This window comes from Equus asinus, chromosome 12 (genome assembly GCF_041296235.1).
Source record: "Equus asinus isolate D_3611 breed Donkey chromosome 12, EquAss-T2T_v2, whole genome shotgun sequence".
Classification (NCBI taxonomy): Eukaryota; Metazoa; Chordata; class Mammalia; order Perissodactyla; family Equidae; genus Equus; species Equus asinus.
Window position 1 is genome coordinate 53,055,001 of NC_091801.1, and position 19,480 is coordinate 53,074,480.

The 19,480-nt window shown below is 37.6% G+C and overlaps 1 protein-coding gene and 1 pseudogene across 5 annotated transcripts in view; one reads left to right on the forward strand and one right to left on the reverse strand.

Annotated features, from left to right (window-relative positions):
• Positions 1-19,480, forward strand: part of ZFPM2 (zinc finger protein, FOG family member 2) — a 438,154-nt gene that overhangs the window by 375,970 nt on the left and 42,704 nt on the right. The window lies entirely within an intron of this gene.
• LOC106847886 (large ribosomal subunit protein uL11-like) lies at positions 483-2,479 on the reverse strand (annotated as a pseudogene).

Consider the following 19,480-nt stretch of genomic DNA (forward strand, 5'->3'; position numbering starts at 1 on the left):
CATTTTTGCTCTTCTGTGTGTTGCATGACTCCAGATTCTATTTCCTTGGATAGGTCTATCCAGTAGGTCAACCAGCAACATGCACCAGTCTGTGGTAAGCCTTCTCCTGACGACCTTCAAGGAAAGCAAACTAATTCCTCCCTTGTCTCCTTTTCAAAAATTTAACGTCTCTGTAAACACCTGGAAAGATGAATATTTCCCAACTTTTGCACAAAAGTAATGTTGTTATTGATAAACTGTTAAAGATGATATGTCACTTTGATTTACTTTTTTATTGAGATGTTTTAAGTATTAATGTTTAAACATCTCCATATTTTTAAGCATTAATATTTTTTCTCTTATCTAGTGAAATTTTAATATACCAAGATGGTTAAAAATTCAAGGCACTAAAGTAGAAATCAAATCACATTGCATGTGTCAATAAATCTGTGAGCTGAAGTGGGATCCACTAAGTGTGGAGACCATAGAAGAATCATGAACGTGAAAAAAGATACCTTTGTAAACTTCTAGTATACTTCTGCAGTTCAGACATTTAGAAACATTTGCTACGTTAATATTCATCTCAATATGAATGGCTTTGACCTCGAACCTCTGGTATGCTTCAAGATAGTTTAATTTACTCTATTAATACTAGCCACAATGGATATCATATTCTTAAGGAGCCAGTTAGTCATCCTTTGAAAAATAAGCACATGAAAATAAAGATTTTTTCAATAGTTAGAACACAGGCAAGCAGTTGGCATTTATTAATTTCTTCCATACTTTAGAATAAATAGCCAAGCATATTGATAATTGTTCAGACAGACCCGTGAGTCAAATTATCACCACTGCACAGAACCCCTAGAAACAGAGTAAGAAATTAATAAACACTTGAGGATTTATTGATGCTTGGATTATTTATTGGGTTTGCCAATGATTGGCTACACATGGAAGAATATTCCATGACAATATTGTACTTTATTAGACAACTTCCTCACTATCTAAATATATGAATTCTGCTTTTGTACACAAGGACTATTTCTTCTACTAATACAATGCAAGTCCTTACAGACATTTGTTCTTTAATATCTCTAATATTTTTAATTAACACTAGATAAAATATCAGTCACTTTTCACATTGAATAATAAACTGATATAACCACTGTTATTTCATCAATTCCTTAATAGTCTGCATTTGGTCATTAAATACTTCAAAGTTTGTTCACCCAAAATTCTTAATTCATTCAGGTAAAATGCGTGCGTATGCACATAGGATTTTGCATATAGTTTTAAGGTGTTTGTGAACTTGTTGAAGGCCGTCTGTGGCCTTCTTTTTGTTTACAACTTCAGACTTGGTAGAGAAGGGCATTTGTATGCTTGATAGTCTTGACCATAAATCTGAGAAGATTCCCTACCATATTGTCTTTATATGTCATGAAGAGATGATGTGACCTCCACATACCTTTTTTTTTTGGAGTGTCAAATTATCCTTTATCGAAATACTTTCCGTTGTAATTCTTAACTAGTTGGGCATTTTACCATATGACTGTTGATGTCATTGATGATGTCATGTGGGTGGCAGCCATCAGCATTGCAGCCTGCAAACTGAGCAGTCCCCAGGATCTCTTTAATGGTTCCAGAGAGTTCTCTGGCCAAAGATTGGTGCTGTGTCTGTCAGGCAATATTAACAATCTCATGAAAATTGCTATTGTTAGTATGCTTAATATCTTTCTGCCTCTTTCCATCTCTGGTTGGTTCCTTGACATTTTTGATGGTCAGGGCAGAGGCAGAAGATACCCCCTCAGTCTGAGCCTGTCTGTTCTGAACAGTCAGTTTCACTGTAATCCTGACCCTTCTAATCACTGGTTGCCTTGGTTATGTCATCACCAACCTCTTTTGGAGTCATATTCAGGGGACTGACTTTGGGGGCCAGGGCACATGTGGGACCGACTTCCCACCAGTGCACCTAAGGTATATGACTTTGATCTAGTTGGGAATGAGTGGTGGAGGCACCAGGTGTGGGATAAACCCGGATGGGGACCACCAGAGAAACTTGCACCTTGGCCTCTTCTGATCAAAAAGCCCCCCACATAACTTTTAAATGTTAATCTTTTGTTGTAGAGGGTGCTATCTCATAAACAAATATTACAGTAATATTTCTTGTATACGTATATCTTCTATATAATTTTGCTATGTTCCAGAAGACAGCCAAGAACCTATAAAGGTGCGACAACTAACAAACAAAAAGCACCTAAATTTAAATATAGGTATACGTTTCAATAGATGCAAATATGAACTTTGACTTAAACAAAAACCTAGTTAGATACCACAAAACGTCTTGTATTTTAGTCTAACACTTTATTATTAAAAGAGTCTCTCAGATCTTCACCGAGAGCTCAGTCATAATTTAAGCACAATCTATATAAACTGGTTTGTTGGTTTTCCAGCTCACATTGGTTTGAAAAATGAAGCATTTGTTGGCAGCAGGAACACTGGCCATATTGGGAAGTGAACAACAACAACAAAAATCCCACTAAAGAAGTGAAAAATGTGTGCCAGGTCCTTAAGGAGTAGAGTGACTACCTCAATGACCCTTGAGAGCACTTCTCTAAAACAATGCGTGCTTCAAATGTTTCTCTGTTCTCTGACCTCAGTTTAAGAAAAACAAAAAAGGAAATGCTTTAGATTTTAGCAAGAGTTCTGTTAAAGAATGGTCAAGTAACAACGTGTGGCTTTCAACATGGTAACTAATACAGATCAAACAACTCAGTCACAGATTATAACAAATAAATGGAATGTAGTTGTAATCTTTTTTGCCAAATTATGTGATGCATACGGCACATGTTAGTGTGACTACCTGAATGGCCTTAAAGGTTTTTCTGCAATTTCTATGTTCAGAAATTTCTATGTTCAGAAATTTCCTTAGTTTGTTCTCATCTACTGGATTTGTATTTATGAATATTCATGTCTATAGGGAGGAATACACAAGCATATGGGCTATGCGTTCTTGGCTACAAAATACGAGAGTTGCCTGTAACCTGTTTCATAGACATATTCAGTTTGGATAAATTTTGCTTTCCTTTCCTGAGAGAACAGTTTCGGCTGTCTTTCTTGTTGGTATCTTTGATTGCTCTTATATAAACAGTAAAGACACTTTGCAGCTCTAGTTTTTCCAGGGCTTCTGGGCAGATATGCTTTTAACAGCTTCTTTCAAATCTTCTTAGGAATGTTTCAGAAATGCTAGGTTAGAGGGTGATGCAAAAAAAGTTGACAACTGTAAGGCAAGCACTGCCAATACAAACAATGGATGTCACGCTTTCAGGTCTATTTCAGGGAGGGTTGACTTTTTATTTCTCTCTATAAGTTCGCTTCCTTATAACCCCGTTTTCTTTTCCCTGTATCCTCACCTAACCCCAGAAATTATTTTATTTGACTTAAAATTACTGAAAGATGCTCCTTAATACTGGGGCAGTCTGGCTAATGGACTTAGGTCAAAATAATTGATCCTGAAGATGGAGAAATCCACCCAAATCCTATCTTTATGCTCTTCTTAATTTCATTACATGCCTCACAGACAGTCAAAGCTGGGTTCAGAAATGGCAACTGTTACACAGTGTTTAAATCCATTTGCCTCGTATAGGGCTGTTTAATCAGAAATAAAATATTTCACAAACACACTTTCATCATCCTCTTCCCTGTCTCCTGCAAAGGTTAAAACATAGAGGGAAGGAGAAGAGAGAGATAAAAAGAACTGGTCAATATAAATATGAGAGATATTGGTTAATGCCAACATAGTAGTGTTTATTCTAATGCATTATGAAGAATAAAGCAATAAAAAGATAATGTAAATTATTTTCATAGCATAGAAATATGCCTTAAAACCAAATAACATTGTAAAAATAATAAAATGAGCTTTAATTATGAGTGTGCAATTCTATATTATTAAAATACCAGAGAAGTCCAGCACACTAATGTATAAGGATAATTATTTTAGAGTCGTGGAAAATAGACAGAAAACAATTTCTTATATTATAGAGCATTAGAAATACAGTAAAAATTTAAAATATTGGTCTATTTTGTTTATTTACTCAATAAATAGTTACTGCAGCCTACTGTGTGCCAAGTGGTGTCCCAGGCATCAAAGTAGTGAACTTCCTTCCCTTAGGAGCTAATATTCCAATAGGAGAAACAGATGATAGATAAATGCACAGGGGCCGGCCAGGTGGCACAGCAGTTGAGTGCACACCTTCCGCTGTGGTGGCCCGGGGTTCACCAGTTTGGATCCCAGGTGCAGACATGGCACCACTTGGCAAGCTATGTGTGGTAGGAGTCCCACATATAAAAGTAGAGGAAGATGGGCACAGATGTTAGCTCAGGGCCAGTCTTCCTCAGCAAAAAGAGGAGGATTGGCAGCGGATGTTAGCTCAGGGCTGATCTTCCTAAAAAAATAATAATAAATAAATAAATGCACAAAATGTATACTTTGTTATGGAGAAAAATAAGACAGAAGGAAAATAAAACACAAAGGAGGTTTAAAATTTAACATAGGGTGATGAAAGAAAGTCAAAAGGGTATAACGGAGCTAACCATGCAGCTGCCTTAAGCAAGAATATCCCAGGTAGCAGCTGGAATGTGCTGGCGTGTTCCATGAACAGCAGGGTGGTCCAGAGTGGCTGGACAGAATGGAGAAGGAGGAGAATATGTCATATGAAGCCAGAAGACCCAGCAAAGGAAGTTGATAAGGAGCAGCCAGTGAGGTCAGAAGAATACCAGGAGTGTGTGCTGAATGGAAGCCAAGGGAAGAACGTGTTTCAAGGAGAAACTGTATTCAATTTTTCTGATATTCAAGTAAGACAAGATCTACGAAATGACCCCTGGATTTATCGATGTCTTTGGTGATATTGACAAGATCAGTTTCCTTATAGATATGGGACTGAGCACCTATTGGCAAGTACAATTGAGAGATAGCAAGCAAACATACCTATTTCAAGGAGTTTTGTTTTAAATGAAAGCAGATAAATAAGAGCTGCAGGGTTTTTATTTTGTTGTTATTGTTTATGATGAAGAAATTATGGTATGTTTTCATGCTGATGGGAGTGATCCAATTAAGACTGAAAAATTGATGTTTGTAGGAAAGAGGGGGCACCTAGCACCCAAGTAGGGGTTGACCTTAAATAAGGGCATGGTCACCGCATCCATAATAGTAGTCATGAGAGAAGAGCATGTGGACACTGGTGCATATAGTTGAGTTGAGGTGGAGGTGGAAATGAAGTTCTCTTCTGATTACTACAATTTTCTTAGTGAATAAAGAAGCAAAGTTGTGAGAGAATGGACGGGGAATTGGTGTTGGAGAGTGAATGGATTAGGGAAATATAGTATGATTGCTGGGAACACTACCGACCCACTTAATATTATTGGTGGTGAATTTAAAATGAAACAGTTGGAATTGTTGTGTGTTTTTGTTCAACTAGTCTACTGCTGGGTATAAATTCAGAGTAGCTGGGAAGCTGTATTGAACAGGGTTGAGATTTTGCCAGGCTAATCCAATGAAGCAAGGGGAGGTGAGGGAGTGAAGGATATTTGCAAGGAAGGGCTTATGATGAAGGACATAGTGTTTAAAGGTGCAAAGAGGATAAAAGACAATGGAAAAAAGGTAGCAATGTTGGATTTTAGGTCCTAGTGAAGTTAATGTTGGAATGAAAGTTTTAGAAAGAGTGAATTAGAATGATAGGAGTTATGGTTTGAGAATGGGATGCGCAGATGTGAAATTATACAGGCAGGGTTTAAAATTATTAGTAATAAAAAGGTCTGGAGAATGAGTTGTTAGAAGTAGGGTAAAGCAAGATCACTGGATGAGAGGAGGTAATACGATGGTCTATCTGGATATTGTGAATTTTGCCATTACCAAGCATTAAATCAGGAGCAGTATATGAGAAGATCTGGGAGCTAAGTTTTCAAGAAATGATGACAAATGATCTGGAAGTTTCCAAATGACCATGCCAAGAAGTGATAGTATGACAATATGAGATAATATGAGAACAGGTTTTTAGAGGACGAAGGAGAATAATCTGCAATGAGGAGTAAAGACAACTATTCCACCTTCAGCTCAAGTGATATGCACTTCCTGGGAGTGAAATCAGCTCCACTCGAGAGGGAAGGAGCAGAGGCAAAGTGAATGTTCAGAGCAGGTTGAGGCTATAGAAGATGTTGCTGGTAACTTCCCTTGAGTACCAGTGGAAGGATTTTGGGGTGTTGGTGAGGATAGGATAGGAGATGTCAGTCAGGCCATATGGGGATTTGACTATGGGGATGAGGGTAATGGGAGACCTGGGCTTCTAGGAATGACTGATAAAAACAGAGATAAAAGTCACAGTAGGATTAGTTTTGCTTGAATCAGAACTTGGAGAATGGTGGTAAGGCCATGAGTGTCAGTGAAGAAATAGTATAGGGCTAGCCAAGAACATGTAGGGTCCTGGTCTCTCCACTCCCAAGGGCTGACATGCAAGCGGGGAGAGGTGGTAATATCTGAAACACTCAGATCTCTGGGGTCCTCTTGGGGTCAACACAGGAGATCATTTTTAAGTCAAATCAAGTGAACCCAAAACCTTAAAAGCATCATAAATATGCATGTTGTAGACATGCAAATAGAGAAACTCTGAAAATGATATCCTGAAATCTACCTCACTTTCTTTTCTGACTTGTCTACAAAACTAGGGTTGGGCACATGGAGGAACACTCACTTCTTCCCTCTCCTGGCTCTTTATCATTCTATTTATAGTTCCCTGTGGAAGTGTCTGCTCTTAAACAGTTTAGCCATGGTGTGTAAAGTATGCTTGAGCACTTCCACAGATATCAGACAAGCAGCACTCCTACCCACAGTCCGTCATGTTCCCAACACTAGGAACCACGGTCCCACCTCTACCCTAGAATGGCCAGGAGGTGTCTTACCTATAGTCATATATACATTCAATGCATTGGTGTTGCACTTCAACTAGACACTGAGGATGTAATGTAGATCCACAATAGATTATGTCCATGTTCTCATAGAGGTTACTCTCTAGTCAGAAAGACAGACACTAACAAATGTAAAAATTTCTTTTATGGCATATAACCAGGGAAACACACCCAAACTGTGTGAGTTTGTGTGTGTGTGTGTGTGTGCATAGGGGAGGTCAGGGAAAGCTGTCTTGAAGAAATGATGCTTGCATGAGCTGATTTTGAAGGATAAACTTAGTCAGATAGGAATAGGATGAAGTTTTCTAGCCAGAAGGACCAGCTTATGCAAATGGCCTGTGGCAGTGAGTAAATGGTGCATTTGAAATTTTTAAAGAAGGTGAGTGTGGCTGTAATAAGGACAGACAAATGACTTGGATGCAGCCTGGGCTATATTATTGTATACAGACAGTTGCATCCTGGTTATCTCACAACTTCATGTAGGAATTGTTTGCTCTTCTTTGGCAACTCTTGGCACAGTCAAACTCAATTCTCTCAATGGTTTTGAGGAAACAATAAGGATTGTACACATGTTACTTCTTAAGCATCCACAGAACCATCCACCTAGTGAGTTCTAGCTCTTATTTTCATAACCAGCTTGAACATCACATCTTCTCCACCTCAGCTCCCTTAGTTTTTGTTTGTTTGGTTGGTTTTGGGGTTTTTTTTGAGGAAGATTAGCCCTGAGCTAGCTGCTGCCAATCCTTCTCTTTTTCCTGAGGAAGACTGCCCTGAACTAACATCCTGCCCATCTTCCTCTACTTTATACGTGGGATGCCTACCACAGCATGGTGTGCCAAGCGGTGCCATGTCCCTACCCAGGATCCGAACCGGTGAACCCCAAGCCGCCGAAGCAGAATGTGCGCACTTAACCGCTGCACCACTGGGCCGGCCCCTCAGCTCCCTTAGTTTTAATGTATCCTTATATTATATAGCCCTTAATAAACTGCAATATGTTATTGGCTTTCTATGTTATATGCCTACACAGTCACGTGTTGCTTAATGATCGAGATGTATTCTGAGAAATGTGTCTTCAGGCGATGTTGTCATTGTACGAACATCATAGAGTGTACTTACACAAACCTAGGTGGTACAGCCTACTACACACCTAGGCTCTATGGTACTAATCTTATGGGACCACTGCGGTATATGCAGTCCCTCATTGACTGAAATGTCGTTATGTGGCACAAAACTGTACCGAGGCTGTATTTTCTACACAGTACCTCACAGAGAGACTATCTAATAGTAAATTAGGTCAATTTACTGTTGCTCAATAAATATTTATTGAAATGAATTATCTTAAGCATTTCAAATCCTTCAGATAAAGGCATCACACAGAACATCTTGTTAGTATTATGTGCATGGACAGACACCATTTCATGCATGTTTACGGAAAAAAAAAACATATATTGTAACTGTACTTAAAAGAACTCATATAAAGGGTTTTTGTAAAAATACCTAATTAACTAAAACAAAGCAAGTTACCAACATTATCTTTAACTTCTATGTGTTATATGTTATAGTAAAACATGGTTATCAAGCTATAACTTCAAAGAGCTGTGCTTTCAGAGTAAGATATGTTTGATTACACAGGATTCGTCACTTGTTAGGAATATTTTAGCTTGCCTAGCTTCTGAGAATTAAGAATAATTTTTGACAAAAGTCTTCAAGTTATAGAATTATCACCAGTTTTTTATTTTATCCCAGTTGTGGTTTTATTGTCCACTTATGTACAGAAGAATGACAGTTCCATCTACTGAATTGTATAAATGCCCAATCAAATAAAAATGCTTATCTTAAAAAGAAACTGTTGAAGTACAAGGGATGTATACTGAAAATATCCTTTCTCCCCTTTGGAGTCTTTAGGTAAATGACTGGTCAGTGGCTTATTAGGTTTTTTTATTCATTATACAGCACAGTTACGGAGTCTCCAGTGTGGCAGATAAAAACATTTTGGCTCAATTCTTGGGACTTTTACAGCTCTTTTCAAAACAAAGCTGAGTCAAAGTAGAATGATGCCATTCCCAATGTATTTATGCTAGGGATATTTGGGGAAAATAAGTCATTGGTAACTACCATTATTTAATTACAACTGTTTGAATTAGAGTGTTCAATTGGAATGTTAAACTTTTTCTGGTTAGTATTCCCCATTGCATAAAACACCAAAGTAATAACAAATGCTCATTTGAAATGTTTTTGTTTTATTGGCATACAGGTACTAGTCACAAATTGTTGCTTTTAAGAAAAGCTATGAAAATACGTGAGAGAATAATCTGCAGTTTATGCAATATATAGAGAGTAACTGTGGAGGGTGGGTTTTTTTGTTCTTGTTCTTGATGAATTTTGGTTTGTGGAGACAGCAAGTCTGCTCCCAAAACTCAGTGCTACAGCAATAAACATTGCAACCTAAACCAGAAACAGTTGCCTCTGTTTCCCTTTGTTAAGGCTGACACAATCTTTAAGTTGACCAGAGGAAACCATGCTTGTTATCACAAGTACTAAATACCGCCTTAAGGACATTCTCAATTTGCCCTCCATTCCTGGAATAGAACTGAAAATGTGATGAAGCTAGTAAGTGTGTAAAATAATGCAATGTTCAAAACATTTTATTTTTCTCTGAACTATATGGATGCTTGAAAGAACTCAAAGGGTCTGTGACATAGAAAAAAAACTTTAAATAGCAATTAAGGCATTTTTTTTTATTTCAGCGTATAAAGACAAGGAAATGTAATGGTTTTAATAATTAAGGATGCAGACTAATGCACACATTTTGCAGTACTAATAAAAACTTCCTGTTATCATCTCTATTTTTAAGAATGAAGAAGGCATTTCCTTAATGCACTTCACTGCTTCCCTTGCCAGCTCTGTTCAGGCTCAGAATTTGATAATAACATTTCCAAATTGTAAAAATAAAAAATAGCATTAAAAATTGATTTAAGTCCAACTTTCCAAATCAGTTAACCCAAAGGTTAAGTGCTACTGCACTTGACCTGAGAGAGAGTTTGGTCCCCTTTTATAAGACCTGAGTGTAAAGAATAAAGACAGCATTTTTCTTCTTCTCTTTTTTAAAGAAGCCACATGTAATGTTCTCTGAGTTAAGTTTTACCATTCATAATGAATGCAGTCTCGCCATTCAAATGCGACCATAAGTACACAGAAGATAAGAATTTAATTAAATGTAGATTAAAACCAAACAGGAAAACACACTAGCTGATAATTTTATCCCATCCTCTGGCCATATTTTTTATACTTCCTTCTTGTTCTTCTTTGGGCTATAGCTTATCAACATGCCGATAGTACCATAACTCATTACATCTGATGGTGCAGTGGAAATGTGCGGGCTCTGTGCTTGGATTTCCGAGGCACTTAAAATGCAAAGCATGTAAATGTCTCTGTGAAATATACTAGTGTGGTAACACTGGTGAAAAGGAGGGGATTCTGAAGAAATCCTTAAATCTCTCACAAGATGCATCAGTATTGCATAGTAGCAAATGGAATTTTCCAACTGGAACCAAGTCATGTATCCACACGTATACGGTATGGCTGACTATTTTGAGTTCCTTTAGCAGTTGGCAAGTAGGAGTGCCAATCAACTTGCTTAGTTTACTTCAACATATGTAGAATTTGGTACATAGGCATTTATATCTCTTTGTAGGAGAATGGTATTTTTTTCCATTGTTGAGCATAATGTAGTAACACAGTATCACCGTGCTTGAATGTTGTTCTCATTAATCTTATATAAAAATCCCTAAATGATCTCCTATTATATAATCTGAATCTAATGGGACTGTGAAGGTAGAGGCCATAAAACCTCAATGAGAAAGGACAGAAGGGATGGAAGGCATTAGTTATTAAGACAATTTGTATATATTATTTAAGTTTAATCAGTTTGTCTTTTTTGTAGTATATTCATTTCTAACCATTATAGAAAAAGGCAATCAACAGTTAGAAAACTTCTTGGTCATTGTAAAGGAAACCTCTAAACTGAACACAATGATTTTAAAGTCCAGAAGAGACTACATATTGGATCTGTTAATTAAATATTAAGCTAAATTTTAGAATGTCAATGCATTCTTCAATGTGCAATCTTGATTTATTAAGCGCTAGTAAAGCATAACTGGATCATTTATATATTTGCATTCTCTGTATCTAAAACTGAGAGCCCTAAGAAGTGCAACATACTTTTTTTTTTAAAAGCAGGCATAAAACGCAGAGGATATTCTGTTTTTTTGAAGGCAAATAATTGGTTGCTTTTTTTTGTTTTATAGCAATGGGGTGTTTAGCTCACACTAATGAATAGGGTTTTTCAATTAAAAGCTCTCTGAAAAAAATGATTTCAGGTTTTGCTTCTTTAATGTAATTTTGAAGTTCTTGATGTTTTGAAGTACAAAACTGAACACCACTTTCTCTACATTAGCTGTCACTTGACCACTTTGCACTCAAGTTGATATAGTATGATACTGTGACATAGCTGCCGATTTTGCCTTTAAAAATAAAGCAGGGGCCAGTCCGGTTGCGCAGTGCTTAAGTTTGCTCATTCCGCTTTGGTGGCTCAGGGTTTGCCAGTTTGGATCCTGGGTGCAGACCTTTGTACCACTTGTCAAGCCATGCTGTGGCAGGCATCCCACATATAAAGTAGAGGAAGTTGGGCATGGATGTTAGCTCAGGGCCACTCTTTCTCAGCGAAAAAGAGAAAGGTTGGCAGCAGATGTTAGCTCAGGGCTAATCTTCCTCAAAAGATAAAAAACACAAATAAATCAAAAGGATTAACTCAATTTTCAAAGACACCAAAAATTCCACCATCTAGGAAAACAGTGTTTAATGGAGTGAAGCTATATTTTCTTGCCATTAAATCACCTGGAAAAATGAGAGTTGCAGTATAGACATGAGCTCAAGTGCGGACATCTAGCTGGACATAGTGGCTTTATCCAGACTACTGGAGACATGGCCAAGGCATCAGTAATATTCTCTATCAACTCATTTTTCTTTAGTCCCCTTTTCATAAATTAGTTTCAGTGCTGATATTAAGAAGGAACAAAATAAAACTACAGAAAGCAAAATTGAAGTGCAAACTGGAGGAATATATTTTGGGATTTTGAAAGAATACATTAAATATACTTTTGTCTGGTAAAAATTTTTGTATAAAAGTATAAAATATAAAAAGAAAACCGATCAAGTAGTCTACATATATCTGTAAGTGAAGGAGGTAAAAATTCTAGTCTCTAAGGCACTCTAAGAAAATGATAAGAGATTTAAAAAAAAATCTCTCCAGGGCTGGCCCGGTGGTGTAGTGGTCAAGTTCACATGTTCCACTTCAGCAGCGCAGGGTTTGCTAGTTCAGATCCTGGGTGCGGACCTATACACTGCGCATCAAGCCATGCTGTGGTGGCATCCCAGATACAAAATAGAGGATTGGCACAGATAGCTCAGTGACAGCGTCCCTCAAGCAAAAAGAGGAAAATTGGCAACAGCTCAGGGCCAATCTTCCTCATAAAACAAAAAAAACTCTGGCATGGCATGAGGGCAGAGAAAGATTTCTTTAAACATTTAATCTGATAAATTCTTCCCTTTTATCAAACATATATCTAAAGGCAACAGGAGAAAATTGTTTCTATGAAGCTCACATTACTTCTTCCATGGGCTCCAGTCTACCTTAGATTCTATTCCTTTAAGAAGCTCTAAGAAACTTTAAGAAACCCCTGCACAGCTTGCAGAACACTCTGTTGGTATGCCCTGGTCACGTTTGTGCTTTTGTCCTCTAGGACTGCCAGTGCTTCAGTGCCAAATGACTGTTAGGTCATAACAGACAGATACTACTATTATTATTATTTTTACTATCATTAGGATCATATTTTTATAGTGAAGGACACAACTCAGGACCAGCAAAATGGAAAGACACATAGGGTGAGGCCTGGGCGGATCCCAAATGTGGGGTTTCAGGCCCCTGCCAGTGGAATCGGGTACATCACCCTCCCGGCACATCAGAGCGTTCATCAGCCAGGAGATGCCAGTGAGCTTCCGTGTTCAGAGTTCGTACTGGCACTGCGTTATGTAGCAAGATTGATCCACTCACTGGCCATGTAGCTGAACTCCACCTCCAGCCCACTCCCCTCCCTGGAGGTCAGAGGGGGCCTGATGGTGCCTGGCTCACAGCCCAAACCCTCTGATCATATGATTGGTTTTTCTGATGACCATTTATTTATGATATAAAAATATTCTCCCATAACTTACTCTAGTGTTTGTGTGGTTTTGTTTCTTAATACATCTGGAGTTTCCCCTGGTGTAAGGTATATCCCAACACCATTGATCCAAGAGCCCTTTATTGGAAATGCTACCTTCTCATGGGATCCTAAGGCCAGTTTGTGAAAAGCTCCCTCTGGCGGCAAAGAGAACAGCTGGGTGGTCCGCGGGGTTCAGGCACACTAGTCGGGACTTGCTTACTTGCTGTTCGGCAAGAAGGATGCCGCTTGAGGGAGGCGGTGGTGTCATAGGAGGGAGAGAAGTAGACCACTCGGGAAATATTTAGGAGACAAAATCACGAGTAATGAATTAGATTGGGGCCTTAGGGAGAGGGAGGTGCTAGGGATGACCTCCCGGTTTCTAGGTTGTGTAACGGGTGATGGCAGGCCTGCAGACATAAGACAGCTGGATGTTTATTAGGGATCCAGAGACCTCACGGCCGAGGAAGCAGATATTGTTTTTTAAGATGGAAGAGAAGGAGAGGGAAGAAGGGAGGGAGAGGGAGCTAAGGAGAATGGGAGGGAGGAGAGAGAGAGGAAGGGAGAAGGGAAGAAAGGATAGGGAGAAGCAAAAAGGAGGGAAAGACAGAGGGAGGAAGGGAGGCCAAGAGCATTTAGCTACCCAGGAAAACGCTCTTCTGCTATCTCTAGTACTGTACCAGGCTGGAAATGATGCCAGTTTCAGAAGAATTGAGAATTGGAGCATAACAAATATTTTAGGGAAAAAAATATCCAGGTAAGGGTATGTAAGATTTCTCCTGGGCCACATCAGTGAGTGTCAGTGACAGAAAACGAAGAACAAGAAATTTGTGTTTGGTAATGCTTTGTCAAGGGCAAAACACACAGGAAAATTTGGACTAGTATTTATTAAATACCTACTGTGTGATGAAGCTTTATGTATTATTTTATTGAAATCTTAAAAAAACGCTGTAGCCTGAATTATCCACATCTTACAAATGCAGAAACTGAGTCTCAAAGAGTGTGAGTAACTTACCTTCCATGGAAGAACGAATAGATTCCAGAATGGTGCACACGCAGAGATCTGCCTGCCTCTCTCAGTAGCAATCTCTGCTTGTCTCTACAACAAACCTTGCCACCTCCAGGGGTACCGTTTTGGTTAATTATATGTGTATTTTATCTGAAATGAAATTGCCTCGCTAAATTAATTATTTGAAAAAATGCTTTACCAACTACTATATCCTAAAAGTCTTTTTTGACTTTATAAGTATGTAATATTGTGATTTTAAAATCAATATTATTCTAGAAAAATGAAATTAGTATAGTAAAATCTTTCAGGAAATTATAAAAAATGCATATTTCTGAGTTATGTTAGGAAGCTAGTTCTGTGGCAGTTTTACTGGGGTGCCTGAGAGATTAGAAATTTTACTCCATATACCATGTGTGTCTATTTTGGTGATGTATCTTTGATTACTACCCTTTGAACTGTTTTGTCAAGGCTGAAATGAGCAAGAGGAATGCTCTAAGTTTGCTTGATTCAGAAGAACGACATTGACAGAGCATGACCAATTTTGCCAAGAGGGAAGTTAGTGAAATGTATCTTAGAAGCAACTATGACATTTTAGATGTACATATAAGAAACCCATTTTGGGGGAAAATATACAAAATGGATTTTCATAAAACCAGGCTTACCCTGGAACAAAGCTACTAAAGAGAATTGGACCACCCAGGATATTTTAACTCCACCCTTTGTCTGAGGAAGACGGTGTTCTCATCAAGCCCTGGGATAAGTGAATTATCAGTTCAGCAGGCAGAGTTATAAGTGAAAATAAGGTAGATTTTCCAGTCAGATTTGGCAATTTCTTCACATTATTCTTTATGTTAATCAGGTGCAAATAGTAGGGAAATGTGAAGAGGGAAAATGTTTCCCTCCCAATAATCACACTGTGCAGACTTTAAACATTTTTACTAATGCTCAAAACTACAAACCTGATTTCCTTCCACCTTAACAAACTGTGTTATGGTTTCACAGACAAACCAAAATGGATTGCAGGAGTCTGCAGGGCCAGGAAAAAATTATGTGTCTCAAATAATTAAATAAAAATAATTATGAGAGGGACTAGCAGTTAAAATATTATTAAAATATTTCTGTTAATGAGTAGTTAGAGTCACCTCCATGGCAATGGCAAAATTAGAAGTTAGATTGTAATGAATGCATGTTACAGCATTAAACAATAACACATTCTTCCTGGGAAAACTAAAATGACAGGTGTAGCCATTGATGCTTCAAGCATATACTCTGACCTCGAGACTTGCAATCTGCTACAGTCTGTGGAGCACATACTGTGGAGTTAGAATTATGCTGAGGGAAAGAAGGACTAGAAAATGTCGCATAGGAACTTCATTTTATTTACTGCAAAATATGTATTTCAATGTCTTATGGAGATAACATTTTAAAAATAAAATGGAAATGAACATCTCCCTGGCTGCTTACTTCTCTTTCTCATTTTCTTAAGCACAGAAGGAGGTTTATGAGCGATGGAGGCTACATTTATATAGCTTTTTAAACGGATGCTGCTGTGGTATTTGACCTTAGGTAGATTGTTTAAAAAAAAGAAAGTTGTTCAGCCGAGTGTCTCTTAGTTATATTTGAAACTGAATTCTTGCCGCATTCTTTATTTAAATCGTTTGCCTTAATGACCAGTGCTCATAGATTTCAGAATTATGCAAAAGATGAAAATAAAACTAGCATTAGTCGAATTGATATTTCTGAAATACATTCATTATTACATTTTGTAGTTCTCTGCAGATCATTAGTTTATGCTTGGTTTTTCTCATATTTCCAATTTTGTCTAATTCTCAGTCACAATTTTTACATTATAACCCACTGAAGATTTTATTTTTTTTTCATTTCAGTAACCATTATTTGAATCATAAAAAAATGCATTACTGTATTCATAATGTACTGCTCATGTGACAGTTTTTGAACTTTAATATTCTTTTCTGTAATGTGCAGGCTTAGCAGCCTATAAAAGAGACATATTGTTTGTAATGTTTCCTACCCACAACAAATGACATGATTCTGGGTCTTATGAAATGGCAGTAGTTTTCTAAATTTGTGATTCTTCTGTGTTCCGTCGTCAAGAACAGTTGTACATCTGCTCAGCACAGACTTTCCGAGACTATGAACTTTAATTGAGGAAAAATAATGAGGGTTCAGGGACTACTGATACGGAGTCGGGTGCAAAGCAGGTGCCGTGCTGCCAGATCAATGGCTTATTTACTCCTTTGTCATAAACAGGAAACAGTTGGTTGTGTGTGGTGACTACACACATATTTTAAAGCCTGGGTACATATTTTCTCCTGCCTTGTCAACGTAGAACATTTTAAACAGTGCTTAGTTTATGATGTAACAAAACTATATAGAATAAGCAAACAACACTTGTTCTGTTTTAATAATTAACCACCTTGTTTGAAAAAGAACTCCAGGAGTGATTTCAAGAACATGCAACATCGTATGTGCTCCCATCCCTTACCTCTCAACTCAGATGGTTGCAGTCATAAAGCCTCTATATAATTGTCTAAATATTTTTCTGCCTTTCTTTATAGACATTTGACAGTAGAAACCTTTTTTCCCCCATATGTACATAGGGAAAGCTAAAATAGAAATTGTAGATAGTTTTAGAATTCCATTAGGATACTCTAACTGTTTGTACAGGTTTATCAAACAAACGAGTAGAATTTTCTTGTGATGTAATTGGGAGGTTGAGAGGGTGGAAAAGCAAAGCTCAGAATCTTTTACTGACTGCACAAGACGAGCACATTGGGCTTTCAGTAGGCATCTGACTTCCAGGGCGTTGGAACTACCTCCCACACACCTGAGCAGGACCAACCTAAGAGGCTAGGGTCACCAGAAGGGGGCGTGCTCCTCTCTCAGCGCTCCTCATTAGCAAACCATCACAGGGCTGCAGGATGCCTGGAATTAGCTGCAATTTCACCATGACAAGTGACTTGTTGTGTTACATAATGATATGCTGGGAATTTAAATCCTAGGTTCTAGAGATCAGTGGTTTAAATTCTAATGATGGGTTTTGTGGCACGAGAGTCTGACTTTTAACACGTGGAGGTTGGAGACCATAGAAACAGCACCGTAAACTTTATACCCAGAGCCCACCCGCGGACAGCTCTTCTGAACCCTCAGACAGTTCACACAAACCTCTTCTGTCGACCAGAGTTGTTATAATTGAAACTGTTTTTGGGAACACTCTTCATTTTCCCTGTAAATCTCTCTTAATTCCTTTTGGAATTGAAATTACTACTGGAAGTCCGAGTTAAGTTGGAAAGAACTGTCACTGAAGAAAACCAAATTTACGTTAAAGAAAAAGAAACCTGAATTTCTAAAATGCAAATTATCGAGCCTAAATCCATTAAATAATCAGTAACTTCAAAGCACATTTAACCAAAGTATGATATGTGACAATCTAATTAATCTGCCTGAAAGTTTGAAAACACTTTGGTAAAAAAAAAGTTTGCATTTTTCTTGTTTTTTAACTATATATTCATTGCTGCATCATGTAATGATGTAGCAATGCATCTTTCTTACCACAAAGTGGTGACAAAAATATCATTAAATGTGGAAATAAAAATATTGCTTTAATTTCTACTCATACCAAATAATTGCTACTAATTAAATGTGTCATTCTTTAAGTAAGGATTGCATTTTGTACTGATATTTCAGCGAATGTTTATACTCAATATGGGTCTTGTAACGTTGTTAGTATTTCTAATGTGCTATTATATATTTCAAGAGTACTTAAGTTTAGATTTTTAATTCATGCTAACTAAATATTATGTGCAAGTATTCAGTGCCTAATATTTTTCTCTGTTACTAATTTCTATAATAAATGCAGTTATGGTAAAGCAGAATTTCCCATCAGTATTGTAGGAATAAGGCATAAATGAAATCCACTTTTTGTCCCCAATGGGGTAGATGTGGATTGTTAGTTTAGTCAACAAAATTTCCTATGAGTCCAAAAGCTAGAATGAGGATCAAGGCAAATGACAATTATGAACAATGAGAGATGTGGTTACTTAATTTCTATTGATGTGAGGGCTTAAATTAAAAGATAAGTTGAGGTCACTTAATTTAAAAGCAAATATTCAACCAAAAGTCTATATTCAGCTGGCTTTATAAAGAATTTCTTAGATCCACTGTCTTGAAAATACGTAGCATCAGAAGTAGAATTATTCATTCATAAATGTATGCTTTATTCTAGGCAGCAGGAAGTAGTAAGTTCAGGCTTGGAAGCTCTGTCATACCGTGCAGAGATGAAAACTTTGAGACGAAGTGACATCAATGAAAATTTTCTGCATAAAAGACATCAGGAGCAAAGTCTTTGTCTAGGACCCCTGATCTCTAGAGATGAATATTGTACCTCAATTTCTTGTTCTATGACCTGCCATTCTCTATTGAATCTAATTTCCCAAAAAGGATACAAGAAATGTGAATTGTAAGAGAAAAGTGGTAGTGACTAATTTTTTTCTCTCAATGGAGGCAAAGCGTGTGATTTTTTTTTCTTTTTAACACAGATGTGTCTGAGGGATAACAGAGAACAAACCAGGACATGATTTGTAAGCCCAAAGATGACTGTTGCAAAATTGGCCCTGGCTGTAGGAGATTTAAGTAGCTGTTGTTGGGAGGATTTTTGTGGTGGGCGAACAAGTCTGCCATAGATACAGACCTTCAGTGTGTCTGCTTTCCTGCATTTTGTGATGGTCAGGGGAAATTTACTGTGTGTGTGTGTGTGTGTGTGTGTGTGTGTGTGTGTGCCTGCACACACATGCATGTGCTGTGTGTGTGAGCATGCCTGCGTGCATGCGTGTGTGTTGTTGTAATAATTGTGGCAGCAGTCTCAGGAGAGACAGGGAAGTCTAACTCTGTTTGCAGGAAGATATTTAGTTGAATGAAAATATGGCAAAATACTGAAACCTTTACTGTCTTAAAAATGACAGTTGATATTCTAGGAAATAAAAATAATATGAGAAAAGCATTTGAGAGACTGCATAATGATTTTATTGACATAGTAAAAAATTATTTTCCAACTGAAGTTTTGAGCCTGCAATAAAACCTTTATGTCAAAAATTACCCTTATGCAAGGGGATTAAAGCATGCTGCAAGCCTTCAGAAATGCCATTTTCAGAATACCTTCTGATGATTATTGGTGTCTTTTTTCTGCAAAGTTATATAGAGAATATATTTTAATTAGCTTCCACTTGATACTACTTCATGCACACTGCCCAACTCTGCCCCA